Source organism: Mus caroli, unplaced genomic scaffold, assembly GCF_978045245.1.
Source record: "Mus caroli unplaced genomic scaffold, Mus_caroli_1 scaffold_14, whole genome shotgun sequence".
NCBI classification, from domain to species: Eukaryota; Metazoa; Chordata; class Mammalia; order Rodentia; family Muridae; genus Mus; species Mus caroli.
Genome location: NW_028227269.1, coordinates 16347300 through 16364184, shown reverse-complemented (window position 1 = coordinate 16364184; position 16885 = coordinate 16347300). Strand labels below are relative to the sequence as shown.

The window sequence follows — 16885 nt, the reverse complement described above, 5'->3', positions numbered from 1 at the left end:
GATTACAGATAACTCCTGAAAAGATACAAACTCAGGATTCTTATATTTATTTGGGTTTTAAAAGATAGTTATTTGCAGAGACAACTTAAAGACTTTCTCTAATTTCTAATTAATAAATAAATTATACACAAGTGACTATAATGACTTTTCAAGCATTCTAGTTACAATCTCTCTTCAAGAGAAACAATTGAGAGGTAATTAGTCACTGTTCATGTTATATTAAAACTGACTAACAGTTCAGTATCTAAAATTTTGATGAAAATACAAGATTGTATTTTGATGCGTAAGCACCCTTTTTATATTCAACGTATTAGAGCACATACATCATTACCTGGCTCCTATTCAAGAGAAAAATTCCTAATCCAAAGTTAGCCACTGGCAAGAAAGACTAAACAGATAAGTCCTAGCTGCTTATTTTGTAAATCTAAATAGTATATATGACTGACGCTTCCTAAAAGCTCTATGGTTTTGGGCTGAATAGCCACCCTACAAACAAATGTTCTGTTCTTGTTAGTCAGAAACATTCATGACCCACACCTGGCATCAAGGCAACCGACTCCCACAGGCTATGTCCTGGAGAGGACATGGAATGTATATGAAGGCCTCTATCTCAAACCGGTCGTTAAGTAACTAAGAAAATTAAAACTTCTATAAAAAACAAAAACAAAAAGGGGGGATAGAGGCTATGATGCCAAAGATGGCTCTATCGCTTATAATATTTACTCTTAATTTCTTAAAATTGGATAATGCTGGGAGATCACCAGCTGAGAGGCACGGACAATGGCCTCAATCGCTCAATGAAATGTTCAAGTGGAAGAATGTCCTTCATAATAAATGATATGGCCCGGATCCTATCTTAATAAGATCCAGGGGAGCTATATGTGTTTTTCCACAGGAGGAAGATAATCCCTTTTGGATTCCGGAGCACCTCACTTGAAGGATCCAGCTCTTGGACAATAAGTCACAGGAACAAGATCCCAAGACATCGATGGATCATACTCCTCATGCTGGAGATTCTGGTTCCTAGTATATCTGGAGAATTAAGATGGGGAATTTGTCAACTTTCCCTCTTCCTATGCTAGTTATGCATAATGCACAAATATTTCCACGCTTTTTCACTACAGATAAAGAACTGGGACTTACTTGCTTATTTGCCTTTAGATGAACAGATTCAGGCTTTGCAAGAAAATAGAACTTTCTTCATACAGGGAAGCCTGTGCTTTGTACTAATTTCTTTACTGCAAGGTAAGAGTCAATGCATATCCTTGTATAATCAATCAGCAGCCTGGTTAAAAAGGGCCTCTTTTGGCGGAGCGGCTTTTGAGATGAAGGCTGATGCCATAGTTATAAGAGGATGGTGGCCCAGCCGAAAAGGTGGAAGTTCTGGAAATAAGCCGTCTTCACAACCTAGAATGACACCCCTTTGCAAGGAAGGGTCCATGGAAGATGTAACACTACCTTGGACAGGCTGCCAAGCTAAAAAATATACTTGGGCAGTAGAGAAATATTTTTCCTTTTCACCATATATTAGTAGAGAGTTTAATGATACTTTTGCTGGATATGATTTTAGTGCTGTGGACCCCCTACGACCTAATAGTAACCCTTTTGATCAGTGGTTGCTTTGTGGAGTTAATAGAAGCTGTATTGATCTTGCCCCCATGTCTATGATTGGAGGAGTTTCTAGTGAGAAAGGAGAAATGACCTTTGATTGGAGAAGTACCCTGCGCCAGAATGAAAAACAGGGTTCAAATTTTAAATGGACTACATCCAATGTTAAATATAAGAAACTAAAAGAGGTAAATTTTACTGCCACCCCGGTATGTGTATGGCTCCCGTTTTTATGGGTGGTAAGCAAAACAAGCTTGAATCAGAATCAGATAGAGATAGATTGCTTACAAGAAAAATGTTTTTATGCCTTATGCTGGGATGCCAATAAATATCCTTTTGCTTTGGTTACCCACATGCCTAGATTTGTCCCTGTTCCTGTAGATGCCCCTAATAGCTTGACTTTGTTTTGAGGGAAAAGAGATTTTGGTATTTCTGCTATCATAGTTGGACTGGTGGCCACAGTGGCGGTTGCAGCCTCTGTCATGGCCTCGGCACTCACTCTATCTACTAGTATTCAAACAAAACAAACTATTAATGAGCTTCCTATGACGGTCACAATGGCCTTAGAAAAACAGGCCACAGCCAACTCACAGCTACAAGGAGGGTTGATGTTGATAAATCAACGCATCGACCTAGTCCAGGAGCAAGTGGATATTCTTTGGCAGTTGGCTCAATTGGGCTGTGAATACAAGATGCCTGGCCTATGTGTTACTTCTGTTCAGTTTGAAAATTCTACAAGAGCAGCAAATTTGTCAAAAACTTTGTCTCGCTATATGTTACAGAATTGGACCATGGAATTTGAACAAATGCTTCGAGAATTGAGAGTTGCTATTCTACGAGTGAATTCTATGCATCTAGACCTTTCACTGACGAAGGCCTTCTCCACCTGGATTTCCTCTGCATTTTCCTACTTTAAGGAGTGGGTGCGGGTAGGCTTGTTTGCCATGATCCTATGCGGTGGAGCGTTGCTTTTGCTCTGGATGGTCTGTAAACTTAAAGCCCAAACAAAAAGGGACAGGATGGCAATAACCCAAGCACTTGCAGCACTAGAACACGGTGACTCCCCTGGTATATGGTTATCTATGCTTAAGCAATAGGTCGCTGGCCGCTCAGCTCTTGCACCCCACGAGGCTAGTCTCATTACACAGGATAGAGTGAGTGTGCTTCAGCAGCCCAGGAGAGTTGCACGGCTAAGCACTGCAGTAGAAAGGCTCCGCGGCATAAAATGAGCCTATTCTAGGGAGACATGTCATCTTGTATGAAGGTTGACTGTCCAAGTGTCCTTCCCCCAGGAAAAACGACACGGGAGCGGACCAAGACCCCTCCAGGTGATGAGCCTGGTAGGAGGTTTTGTGTAAAGCCCCTATTTTGCACACTGGGGATTTGACCTCTATCTCCACTCTCAATATATGGGTGGCCTATTGCTCTTAAATAAAAGAAAAGGGGGAGATGTGAGGAGCTGCCCTTGCAATCGCCATTACAAGATGGCACTCATATCCGGTGTTCTGACTAATAAACAAGTAGTCTGTGCATGTGCTGGGGTAATTTTCCATGCCGTGTGCCCTGCCTGTCCCGTGGCATCATTCTGGGCTGATAGTGAGCAACCAGTCAGGGTAAAATACGTATCCAACTGCTCTTGTGGTTTATAAAAGGACCGAGTTTCGTGTGTTCTGGGCCTCCTCCTCCCCAGAAGCTGATCATCTATCTCTCGAGATGAATTAAAGCTGTTTGCTGCAGAAGGATCCGATTGTGTCCTGTGTGTGTGTCCTCGCCGGTGAGACTCCATATCACAAAGAAGGACACATGATCCACTATGTTCATAGCAGTCTTGTTTATAATAGCCAGAAGCTGGAAAGAGCCCAGATGCCCCTCAACAGAGGAATGGATACAAAAAATGTTGTACATTTACACAATGGAGTACTACTCAGCTATTAAAAAGAATGAATTTATGAAATTCCTAGGCAAATGGTTGGACCTGGAGGGCATTATCCTGAGTGAGGTAACCCAATCACAAAAGAACTCAAATGATATATATTCACTGATAAGTGGATATTAGCCCAGAAACTTAGTATACCAAGTTACAATTTGCAAAACACATGAAACTCAAGAAGAATGAAGATGAAAGTGTGGACACTTTGCCCCTTCTTAGAACTGGGAACAAAACATCCATGGAAGAAGTTACAGAGACAAAGTTTGGAGCTGAGACAAAAGGATGGACCATCTAGAGACTGCCATATCCAGGGATCCATCCCATAATCAGCCTTCAAACGATGACACCATTGCATACACTAGCAAGATTTTGCTGAAAGGACCCTGATATAGCTGTCTCTTGTGAGACTATGCCGGGGCCTAGCAAACACTTAAGTGGATGCTCACAGTCAGCCATTGGATGGATCACAGGGCCCCCAATGGAGGAGCTAGAGAAAGTATCCAAGGAGCTAAAGGGATCTGCAACCCTATAGGTGCAACAACATTATGAACTAACCAGTACCCCAGAGCTCTTGACTCTAGCAGCATATGTATCAAAAAAATGGCCTAATCGGCCATAACTGGACAGAGAGGCCCATTGGACATGCAAACTTTATATGCCCCAGTACAGGGGAACGCCAGGGCCAAAAAGTGGGTGGGTAGGGGAGTGGGAGGGAGGGTATGGGGGACTTTTGGGATAGCATTGGAAATGTAATTAGGGAAAATACCTAATAAAAATATCTTAAAAAGATACTGCTACTTGCTGGGAGGCCCCAGAGCTATTCTGGAGACTATGCCCTATCCTGCACATAATCACCTACAGCTGGTTCCAGCCTCCAAGGATGAAATGGCAGGAGTGGGCCTCCCCACTCCACCTTTATAAGTGCATTCGCCATTAAATATTTGAGCCTTGATCAGAACATTGGCTTTGGCTCCATTTCTCTCTCATCCGCCTAGTTTCCCTTTCTTTAATTGCCAGCCTGCCACTCAGTTGTACCCCGTTCATGTGAGCCGCTGGATGGCTTGCAAGATTGCTGGGTGACATTAGCCAAGGCACATGCCCTTTTTTTGCCCTGAGGGACTGTTTCTGTCTAATATCTAAAACACCTTCTAGCCAACAGCACCTTTCTCCTTGAGGTGAGGTGGGAGCAAAGACAATGTCTGGCCAATCTCAGAGTCTCCAGTGCTCACCCAGGACAGGTGCTCAGTGGGTGCTTCCTGAACATCATCAGACGGTCTGGGGCTAAGTCTACAGGTTCTGTGGCTTTAAGCAGGAGGGCCAATGGCCTTGCTGTGTGTGGAGCGCACTGAGTGGAAAAAGGCTGGCATCAACTCCTCTCTGAATAAATTCTCGGCTGTTCCAGACATTCAAGGATTTTCCCCATGTCTACCACTTATCTGCTTCATCCCCACACTCACTGGAGAGTGAACCATGAACAGGGTGCTTGGGGCAACACAGGAAACTCACAGACCTTGGTTTATTTGATCATTTTAATATGCCAGGCCAATGGAAAGCAAGGACATAACACACAGGAACACCTGTGTTTGCAGGACAGAGGGCAGATGTCCACAGCCCTGGGCATGCATGTATCGCCTGTGTAATTAGGCAAATGAATACATAAATACCACAGCACAGCCAGACTTTGGGGTGGGGAGAATCACAGGTCACAGGGGACCATGCTATAAAGGTAGTCAGAGGCTTTAAATACAGGGGCTGAACCTTCTCACTTTATACAAAACGTATATATTAAAAGTAAGGATACCACGGTATATACATGCAAGCAGCTTTGGTCAGAGAAAATAAACAAGGGAGGTGGAGCCATGCACAGGAAGGGCTTGCCTGTCTGCTCTCCATGTTCTTCATCCTCACAAAATCAGCTGGGATCATAGAATAAATCAGCTGGTCTCTGTAAGATACTGAAATGTCCTGTCTGGTGTCCTTAAGGGCCTCCAGGCCCTCTGTGGGCAGGAAAGGAGCCCTACAGCCTAGAACACTTGAAACCTTGGAAGGAACCAGCCTGGACTGGATGGGGAGGGACATCTATTGGGTCAGATAGAGGAGGGAGCTGCATCCAGCCAGACCAGGTGAGTGTGATGTGCTGCCTGAACCCAGGTCCCGAGAGAGCAGGAGAAATCACGGAGAAATCCACTTTTGCAAGCATAGCTGAAGATGGTAGGTCAAGCCTGTGTTTTCACAAGTGTGTAAAGCCCATTCCTTTCTGAACTGGCTAACACTACTGGGATCACACTGCAGCAACTGAACAATGGATGGGTCCCTCTTGGTACCTTTGTGGAATTCTTCCAGGAACACTTTGCCTGAGGAATGGAAGAGGGAGACTTAGGAATAGCCAGTCCTCTAGTTAAAGTCTGGAACCCTCTGGAAAATGGACAATGTCCAGTCTCCACCCCCCCCCCCTCTCTCTCACACACACACACACATATGGGGACATATGCCATTTTGAGGCACACAAGTGGTCAGAGGACAACTTGTAAGAGCTGGTTCTCCTTTCAAGGTGTAGGTAGTGGGGATTGAGCACTAGTCATGAGGTTAGGTTTGGTAATGAACTCTGTGGCCTGATGTAAGCTGATAGCCCCACCTAGAGGCCTGGAGAGCCACCACGATCTGGGGCAGCTGGGGAGACAGGACAAATTATGGCTGCAGGTCAAATTACATTTCTGTTACTGTGATAAAAATCCCCTGACTAAAAGCAACTTAAGGGAGGAAGTTTTCTTTGGTTTACTTCTAGGTTACAATTCATCACTTCAGGAAGTCAAGGCTTTAAAACCTCACGGGGCAGAGAGAATAGAGGTAAGAGCACCTGGCTCATAATGAGACTCTGCACTTTTTTTCTGATACTCTTCTTTTCCCTTTATTACACTGTTCAGGCCCCCTGTCTAGAGAATAGTAATGGGGTTTCCCGCATCAATTAAGCAACAACACAACCCCCAACAGGCATGCTCATAGGCTGCCATGATCTAGTTGAGTGGTTCTCAGCCTTCCTAATGCTGTGACCCTTTAATACAGTTCCTTGTGTTGTAGTGACCCTCAACCATAAGATTATTTTCACTGCTACTTCATAACCATAATTACACTATTATTATGAATCTGAATATGAAAATTTATGTTTTCTGTTGGTCTTATGTACCTCTGGGGAAAGTTCATTTGATCCCCGAAAGGGGTTGGATCCGATAGGTTGAGAACCACTGATCTAGATAATTCTTCAGTAAGATTCTTCTGAGCTGAGCAGTGGTGGCACACATCTTTAATCCCAGTACTCAGGAGGCAGACTGGTGAATCTGTGACTTTGGAGCCAACATGGTCTAAACAGCAAGTTCCAGGACAGCCAGTGCTACACAGAGAAACCTTGTCTAAAAAAATAAACCAACAAGCAAAAAAAGACTCTCCTTTATGGCTGGTGAGATGACTCAGCAGTTAAGAGCAGTTGCTGCTTTTGCAGAGGGTCCTGGATAAAGTTCCCAGCATCCATAGGGCGGTTCCCAATCATTTGTAACTCCAGTTCCAGGACCATTCAGTGCCCTTTTCTGGCCTCTATCATATTACACAAACATACATTCAGCTAAACGCTCATGTAGAAAATAAATACTAAATCTAAAATAAAAAAATAAAAATTAAAAAAAAAAAAGACTTCTGAGGTGATTCTAAACTGAGTCAGGTTGACAGTTAAAACTATCACAGCGCCCCCTAGTGTAGACTCTTGTCAGCTTCGGGTGTTGAGAGCTATCCCCCTTTGCTGTCCTATTCTTGTCCTATTCTGTACCAGTTTCTCTGACAGCCCAGACTTCTCATCTCTTCAGTGCTAGCAAGTGGCCCCTGGCTTACAGGGCAGAGTATGCACTCAGTGGCCTCCATTGTGAGACACAAACAATTGGACAAGTGCACAGTGGGGACACGGTCTCCACTCTGAAACTGCTAAAGCTCCTGGCTTTGACAATCAGAAACAATGGCCCTCCATGTTAAGTGTGCCACCAACATAGAGCTACTTCAGCCTCACACCCACACCAGTGGGCTTATCCCCATTTCACGGAGAAGAAAGCCAAACCTGGGAAGTGGGCAAGCCTCAGTATGGTCTGTTGGAACACAAGCCTCCGTGTCAGAGTACAGAAGAGAGTAAACAACACTTTAGAAAATGCCTGAAAGGCAGCACCAGGCAATAGGCTGCATTGCTTTGTGTGTGGACATGTTTTGAAAGCATTTCCTTGCTGTCTGGGAAGCTTTTTGTTGTCTACAGTTCCCTGGAGCCTTGAGTCCCACTGAGCCCTGTCCTCAGCTCACCTGCACAGAGCACTGGAGGCTGTTCACTGCTCTTTCCTGTGCATTAGCTTACATTCAATCTCAGTGCGACCTGGGGAGCCTTTCATGCCTTAATGCTGCATTTCCTTTTGGAACAAAACCCAACCAGTCTTGGCTCTACAAAGCCACAGAGGGGCAGAATCAACTCACCATGCAGCTACCTCACCCTTGCTGAGGTCCTGTGAGAAACAGCCAAGGCATAGCAGGACATCTCACCACCTCACCTCCTCCTGAGACCTGCCTTTTTCCAGCTGTGGTAGGATCTCAGAGTCCTAGGTACGATGAGGCTCATTGGCTTCTATGTTTGATGAGCCCCATGAGTATCAGGGGTGTTTCACATCCCAGGATGATGGCCTGGATGGCCTCTCAGAATCTCAAGACTCAAAGCCCCTTGATACAGTGTCTCACCCCTCAGCAACCAGTATGACCTTCCTCCCCTCCCCATATATACTTGTGGAAATAGTAAGACCACTGTTTCTGTCAACATGTGTGCTAGCTAATTTTATGTCAGCTTGATACAAGTTATATTTATCAGAAAAGAGGGAGCCTCAGTTGTGAAAATTTCTGTATAAAATGTCTGCAGGAAAACCTGTAGGGTGTTCTCTCTCTCTCTCTTTCTCTCTCTCTCTCTCCCTGTCTTTCTACCTCCCTCTCTATCTCTCCCTCCTTTCCCCTCTTTTGTTTTGTTTTGTTTTGTTTTGTTTTATTGAAACAGGGATTCTCTGTGTAACAGCCCTGGTTATCCTAGAACTCATTTTTAGACCAGGTTAGCCTTGAAGTCACAGAGAGCCTCTTGTCTCCTATGAGCTCCGATTAAAGACATGTGCCACCATGTCTGACCAGAGGGTATTTTCTTAACTAGTGATTGATGGAGCAGAGCCCAGCCCATTGTAGGTGGTACAACCCTGGGCTAGTGACCCTGAGTTCTATAAGAAAGAAGGCTGAGCAAGCCATGGAAAGCAAGCCAGTAATTAGCAACCATTTCATGGTCTCTGTATCAGCTCCTGCCTTCAGGTTCCTACCCTGTTTGAGTCCTGTCCTCACTGCTTTTAATAATGAACAGTTATATGGAAACTGTGAGTGAATAAATCCTTTCCTCCCCAAGTTGCTTATGGCCATGGTGTGTCATCAGAGCAACGGAAACCCTAACTCAGACAACACGGATGAAGCCTACAGCTCAGAGGGTCTACTGACATGCCCATGGTTACAGAGCCCTAGGAAGGGTGCAGGATGCAGGATAGGTGTACCTGACCCTGAATTCTAGTCTCACTCCCTCAATCAGAGCTGAATCAAGTGGGCTGGAAAAGGGCAGGCCTGCATAGGGCAGAGGGCATATCCCAAACACCTCTGTGCCATCAACAGTTTCATGGGCTCATCTACTCCCCTCTTCCCACCCCCACCCCCACCCCCTCTCCCAATCCCCTCCTCCCTCAACACCTGCTCACTCCTGCCATGTTTCCTACCATCATTGTTTGTGTCCATCTGTCTGAAGATCTTGTCTGTTCGCTTCTCCGGCGTGGACTTGTCCTTGGGCATCTTCATCACAGAGGATACCATCTTGTAGATGGCCTGCAAAGGGGCTCTGGAGGATGGAAGGTGGGTTATGGTCCTCTCTCAGCTAACCAAGGCGCAAGGACAGAGCAGAGTCAGGACCCTTCTCTCATCAGAACAAGTTTCACAGACAAGGTGCTGGGCAAAGGGAGCCAGGAAAGTTTAAGTGACATTCAAGAGCACAGGATATAGCTAGGGCATGGAAGAATGGAGGGCTCCTTGGTTCGGAGTAGAGGGGTGGTTGTGGGGCAAAGCGTATGACTGAAAGGAAGTTCTTTGGTGGGAATCTGGGAAATCCTGGAGGGAAGGTCAAAGGGGAAATACATTGATCCCTGCCCACCCATGGGTCCTGAATCTGCAGAATCAACAAACTACCGGTGGGAAATAGTCTAGAAAATGAAACTGGAGGTACACAGACAGTATCTTGTTATTTTCCAAATAATACAAATTATTATTATCATCTATAGCCATTGTATTAGGCACTTATATAACTACTTTACTTATTTTATGGATGTATGTAATTATTTAATTGGGGGAGGTGATCTCATGTGGAGTTCAGTGGACAACTTGTGGACGCTGGTTCTCTTTTCCTACCATGTGTGTCTTAGGGATCAAACCCAGGCTGCCAGGCTTGGTAGCATGCACCTTTACCCACAGAGTCAGCTTCTGGACCAAATACAGAGATGGTTTAGAGCATGGAGCAGGAAGAATGCAGAGTGCACATAAGCATTGCTCCTGTGAAGAACTGACTGCTGATTCATCTTTTAGTGTGTCATTCTGATTTCTATAGAAAGCCCTATAGACAGCTAATGTGTGGGCAGATGAACACCCACCCGTGCAGAGGCCAAACAGGAATACCGGTGTTCACAAGATTCCCTTTACCCTCTCACTGAACCCGGTTGGGGCTTACCATTTTAGCTAGGTTGTATGCTCAGCAAGCTTCTGGGACTCACTTGTCCCCTAGTTCTAGGGATTCGGGCACGCTCAGCCACTCCTGGCTTTTCTGTGGGTGTTGGGATCAGAACTCAGGTCCTCATGGTTGGTATCAAGTGTTCTTCCCCACTGAGCCATTTTCCCAGTTCTTGCTTTGATAATTCTTAATCACCTATCTGAGCCTCAGATCTCATTAGAGGTTAAAAAAAAAAAAAAAGACCCGTTTTATAGAATTGTGTGAATAAACCTGATGGATGAGCTCAGCTGGGGCCTGATGTCCAGCAAGTAAGATAGATGCTTGGCTTTTATCGTTACTCTCTGCAAAGACAGGCAGTCCTTTAGTACACCAGGTAGCAAGTGGGCAGAGGAATGACCTGGTGTATGGGGCCGGAGATGGGGGTCCTGGATCCCTGTACTCCCCATGCGTCAGGCCCTGTCAAGTGCAGGTACCTGCACTATCTCCAGCATTTCGCTGCAGCTCATGTAGCCATTGCTGTCTAGGTCGTACATGCTGAAGGCCCACTTGACCTTCTGTTTCAGCTTGTCCCAAGAGGTCACGCTCAGAGCAATGATGAACACTCAGAAGTCGATGGTGCTGTCGCTGTTGGGGTCAAAGGTGTGGAAGACATGTTCAGCAAACTTGGAGGCATCTCTGTAGGGGAAAAAGTTGGCCTAGATCTTGAAATTGTCCACAGTCAGGTGGCCAGTGGGACAGTCATTGAGGAAGCCCTTGTATCACTCCTGAAGCTCATGGTTGGTGAACTCCCTGTGTTTCCGCAGGTCCTCCAGCACCTCAGGACACAGCTTGCTGTTCTGTTTGCCCATGGCAGCTGGCAGTGGAGACTAAATCTGCAAGGACAAGACACAAGGTAAGCTGTGGATAACTGAAACCCTAAGTCTGGCGTCCTATCATACCCTACCACCATGCTGGCTAAGCAACATCCTCTGTATGTCCAGTGCCATCAGTTTCAGCAGTGGTTCTCAGCCTTCCTAAAGCTGCAACCCCTTAATACAGTTCCTCATGTTGTGGTGAACACCCAGGTAAAAAGTCATTTTTGTTGCTACTTCATAACTGTAATTTTGCTATGGTTATGAATCATAATGTAAATATCTGATATGCAGGACATTTTCAGGTGACTCCCTATGAAAGGGTCATTCGATCTCAAAGGGGTTATGATAACACAGGTTGAGATCTTCTGGGCCAGAAGAACTCTAGACCATGATAGTGCAACCTCTGACTTTTAGCATTTCCAGGATAGCTCTCCTCAGGAGGTACAAAATGATTCTATATTACATGGCAAAACCCAGAACACTCTAGGAAAGACAGAAAGAATATCATTTTATGGCTAAATACAGTCTACTTGGAGCATGCATGCAGAATCGTGGCATACAGGGACAGGGAGAGACAACCTAAAATCAGTGGAATGAATCTTTATCAAATGTCCTTTAAGGGTTAAACAAGAGTCAGGATTGAGACAAACCCCTCAGCTCATCAGCTTGGGGCAAAGCGGTCTCATGGACCCAATGCTGACTCTTCGCTTTGAACAGCTCGTTCTTTTTCTCGTGGGAGACCCGGTGTGTTTGTTTCTTTCCTTGTCACAGATACATTTGCTGATGCTGCATAGTAAATAAATCCTGCCTGCGTAGTCAGATGTTAGTGGTTCATATTCCTACCTAACACAGCTAGGGTAAATTTAGAACTAGGTTGACGAAAAAAAAAAAAAAAAAAAAGCTGGGCGGTGGTGGCGCACGCCTTTAATCCCAGCACTTAGGAGGCAGAGGCAGGCGGATTTCTGAGTTTGAGGCCAGCCTGGTCTACAGAATGAGTTTCAGGACTGCCAGGACTACACAGAGAAACCCTGTCTCGGAAAAAAAAGAAAAAAGAAAAAAGAAAAAAAAAAAAAAAAGAACTAGGTTGACACCCATCCTGAGTGGACTCAGGGATGATACCAGAGAACAGGAACATGGCTTTGGCCCTTCAAAGTTCAACTTCATTTGTCAGCAACCCTAATTTTATAAATGACATTCAAAAACACAATTCTTACCCAGATTTCTGGGTTAATCTGGGTAAGTAGGGTTTCATGGGGACCCAGGTATTAAAGCTTTGAAGCATGTTGACTGGGGGCTTTTAGACCCCCCAAGACCTCCCTGTCCCCCTCCATATAATACTGGGAGAAGTTACCAGCACATGCCATGCTGTTTTAGAAGAGACACCTGGGGACCTTATGGGAGTCCCCACTCTTAATTATGCTTATGAGATATTGTTCTGCCAGGGAGATCTAGAATTGGCATCAATCGGTCGGTGAAGGTCTATGTGAATGTTAACAGCTGAAACAGCACCCATGGAAATTCAGGACTGTGCTTCATTGGCCAGCACACCCCACTGCAGTCTCATACAAGGCCCAAGTGTGAGATCCTGCAGTGATTGGCCACTGGACATTAATGCTCGTTCACTTCCCTACTTCAATTTTGGTTTCTTTCTTTCACAATAACACACCTGCATAGCTCAGTTATTTTTGAAATGTGAAGAAGAACTAGTGTGGGTGAGTCTCCTCTACCCAAGTCCCAAAGGAATCCACTCTGAACTGCTCAGAGGCTTATGAATTCTAAGCACTACGTGCTAGGTCCTGTTAAGGAAGATGAGACATGCACTCAATATTACCTGCTACTGCCCCTGTCTTCTTCACCTCTTTCCCAGGCTGTTAATGTTCTATGTACATATTTTATTTACTTATCTAGATAACTAGGAGATATTTAAAGTTCCTTGTCCAAAACAGACATATGGCAGCTTGCTATTGCCTTTCAAAGCACACATTTACTTATCTAAACATGTCCTCCCCTTTACAAACAACCAACTCAAATGTCCACAGTATCTTGATCAGAAATAATCATCAAGTCAGGTAGTTGGTGCCACACATCTGTAATTCCAGAACCGGAGGGTGGGGGCAGCAGGATCAGGAGTTCAAGGTCATCTATGACTATATAACAAGTTCATGGCCAGCCTGAGCTACATGAGAACCTGTCTAACAAAGTTATATTAGAAGAAAGAGAACAGGAAGGCCAGTAGTGGTGCATGCCTTTAACCCCAGCACTCAGTGCAGACAGATAGGAGCTCAAGGAAGGCTACCCTGGACTACAGAGCAAGTTATAGGATAGCCAGGACTACACAGAGAAACCCTGGCTCTCTCTCAGAGACATACACACAAACACCACCCCCACACACACACAAACACACAGAGAGACAGACAGAGAGAAAGAGAGACAGAGACAGACAGAGAAAAAGAGAGACAGAGAAAGACAGAGAGACAGAGAGATATCTACAAATGGAAGAAGATTATGCACAAGGGCATGTGGCCATTGCTGCCATCTGTGAGAACTGGTCAGATGGGTTTGTGAGTGGAGGCCTCCTGTGGAAGAACTTACTGGAAAGGTAAAGTTGACTGAAGTGGGGAATTGGCTGGATGGACCTTGTAAGATCTTTTATCTTGTTTTCCTTTGTAATTTTATTTATTTGTTTTCTGAGATAGAGTCTCATGTAGCTTAGGCTGGCTTCAAACTTACTATGTAGCTGAGGACTAACCTCACCCTTACCTTCCTGCCTCCCCTGTCTAGCCGTCACAGGTGTGAGCCACAATGCCTGGCTCATTTGCAGGGTTTTTATTTTGTTTTTTGTTGTTGTTGTTGTTTTTATTTTTTTGGTTTTTGAGACAGGGTTTCTCTGTATAACCCTGGCTGTCCTGGAACTCACTTTGTAGACCATGCTGGCCTCGAACTCAGAAATCCCCCTGACCTTGACTCCCGAGTGCTGGGATTAAAGGTCATTTGCAGTTTTAAGTTGTCAAAATGTGTCCATGTGTTCTTTTCTTTTTATCTCTTTCAAAGCTTTAAGAATATTTACTTATATAGTATGTTACAAATGTTTTCTTCTTATATGATACATTGTGAGATTGCCTGGTACCTGCAGAGCCTGAATAGTATGTCAGATCCCTGGAAATGGAGTTACAGAAGTTGTGAGCCACCATGTGGGTGTAGGGAACAGGACTGAACTGGGGTCCTCTGCAAGAACAGCAAGAGCCCTCTCTCCAGGATCCCAGTCCCCTTAGATTTTATTTGCTACTCAAAGAAGAAGCATCCCCAATTCACAGTGTCCCAGCCTCTATCTCTTGACCGGTGGCATGTCTAAGAACCTCTGAGTTGATAGAACACTATAGGCTAAGCCCTGTCTGGGAGGGGCTTCAGGAACAAGAAATAGAGACAGAGCCTTGGTGCTGGCACACAGCTCTAATCCCAGCAGTCAGAAGGCAGAGGCAGCCAGAAAACTTTGAGCTCCAGGCCAGCCTGGTTTACAGTGAGAGGACCCTGTCTCGAAAACAAAAAAATAACTGAAACACAGAACTAAGGTCCTGGAGGACCTGCATAGAAGGGTGCAGGCTCTCTTAAGTCCCTCAGTGATGGCTGAATGCCAGATCCTCTGTTTTCTTTCTACACTCACTTCCTACCTAACATCCTTGCTTCTGCCAATGTTTAGGGTCCCCTTTCCTTATCACCTACAGCCTGGGCTTCAACCACGAGTCAGCCAACCTCTCCCTTGATCACTGGACATTGAGCTTGACAGGGTGTCCAGTGCTGGCTGGAAGTACCCCCAGAAGCTACCTACATCCAGCTCTAAAGAGAAGCCCACAATACCAACTTCTCCAGCCACAGAGAGACTGCCGTAAGAGGACAAATGTGTCTGCTGGTGGCTGAGGGGTCACCACAGGCCTAGGATGAGCGTACAGATGAAGAGCTAGCTGCTCTCCATGGAGCCCACTACCCATGGCTCTAATCCACACCCCAACACAGAGTAAGAGCATATCATGGCTCTTGGGAAGGGATAGAAATGCCCTAGTTTTATTGTAGGTAATTCATTTTGGAAACTCAATTAACCAGACACATGTAAAATTGAAGCCACCCTGGGAACCCAGAAGTGGAGGTAAGAATAGGGTAGCCAACAGTGGGAGGGTCATACACCTGGTAATGGTTGGTCCAAAGAATCCCTTAGTGGAGCAGGTCAAGAGGTGCAAAAAGAGATATCTGGGGATAATCCAGGAATATTGATGGGGAAGGAAGGGAGGAAGGAAGAAAGGAAGAAAGAAGGAATGGAGAAGGGAAAAAGGGAGACAGGAAGGAAGGAAGGAAGGAAAGAAGGAAGGAAGAAGGAAGGAGGAAGGCGGCAATGAAGAAGGAAGAAGGGAGGAAGGAAGGAAGGAAGGAAGGAAGGAAGAAAGAAGGAGGAAGGAAGGAGGAAGGAAGGAGGAAGGTGGCAATGAAGAAGGAAGGAAGAAGGAAGGAAGGAAGGAAGGAAAGAAGGAAGGAAGGAAGGAAGGAAGGGAGGGAGGGAGGGAGGGAGGGAGGGAGAGGGAAAAGCAGGGCAGGGGAGGGAGAAGGGAAGTGGAGTACCTAGAGGAAGGGACAATGAGCTGAGCCAGGAGGTGGCTACTAGGATGTTACTGTCAGAGGCAGGCCCTCGGGAGGACCTCAGGCAGGAGACAAAACTGTGAAACAATGTGAACAGGAGACCCCAGAAAAGAGGGCAGAGTTTGGGGTGGTAGCAGGTAAAAGGTAGAGAAGCCAGGCTGGACCAAGATGGGAGGTGTGGGGTCCCCTGCTCAAATACTAGTATTGGAGAGAAAAGACCTAGACTCGGTGAAGCCATGTAGCTCCAAGGCCCTCAGAACTGAACCATTCACACAGGGAATCTTACAATGTGTCTCTGGCCTGGGGTCCACTTATATATGTCACCCATCAGATACATCTTGCTAACCAGAGAACTGACCATCAGAGAGCTGCAGAACCTCTCCTAAGTTAGTCAGGACCTGACTCCAGGATACCTGGCTATGGAATTGTGCTGGTTTGACAGTCCCAGAGAGGGCAATGTGGAAACAGCTGCATTGACACCATAGGTTGTGGCTTGTGCTTGTGGCTCCTCTTCATGATCAACAGCCCTGCACCCCACAGCCTTGCCACAGACCCTTGGTTTCCAGCTCACGCACGCAGCATCCACTCACCTCATTGAACACACATCACTGCTGTGTCTATGATTTGTCATCTAACAGATGCTACTAGAATGACAGACTCCTTGTACCCTGTCTGCAGATATCTGCCGGGAGGAGGCTGCAGTACAGACAGACTTGCATGTGTTGGAGGAGAGGATTCGTTTCCCAGCTCCTTACCAAATATTTCAGAGGATGGAGCTCCAGAACACAGGGCTGTGCAGCTGCCCAAATTTGCCTCCTCCCTGGTATCAAGCTGCTAGGCAAAATGCATGCTTTGCATTCGTTTATGACATTCTTGCTGCTGTGTTGATAGTACGCACGTGCATACACACACACACACACACACACACACACACACACACACACACACACACGTGCGCCCTTGTTCCCAGGATATACTAATACTAATTTGGAGGCGGGAAGAACTTTGACATAGCTAGCCTCCAAGCAGATCCACGTGACCTTCTTTGGATGCAAA

General features: G+C 45.7%; 1 pseudogene; it reads right to left on the bottom strand.

Moving 5' to 3' along the window:
- Window positions 1–5710: 5710 nt before the first annotated feature.
- Window positions 5711–11197, bottom strand: LOC147001121 (hippocalcin-like protein 1; annotated as a pseudogene).
- Between the last annotated feature and the right edge of the window lie 5688 nt (window positions 11198–16885).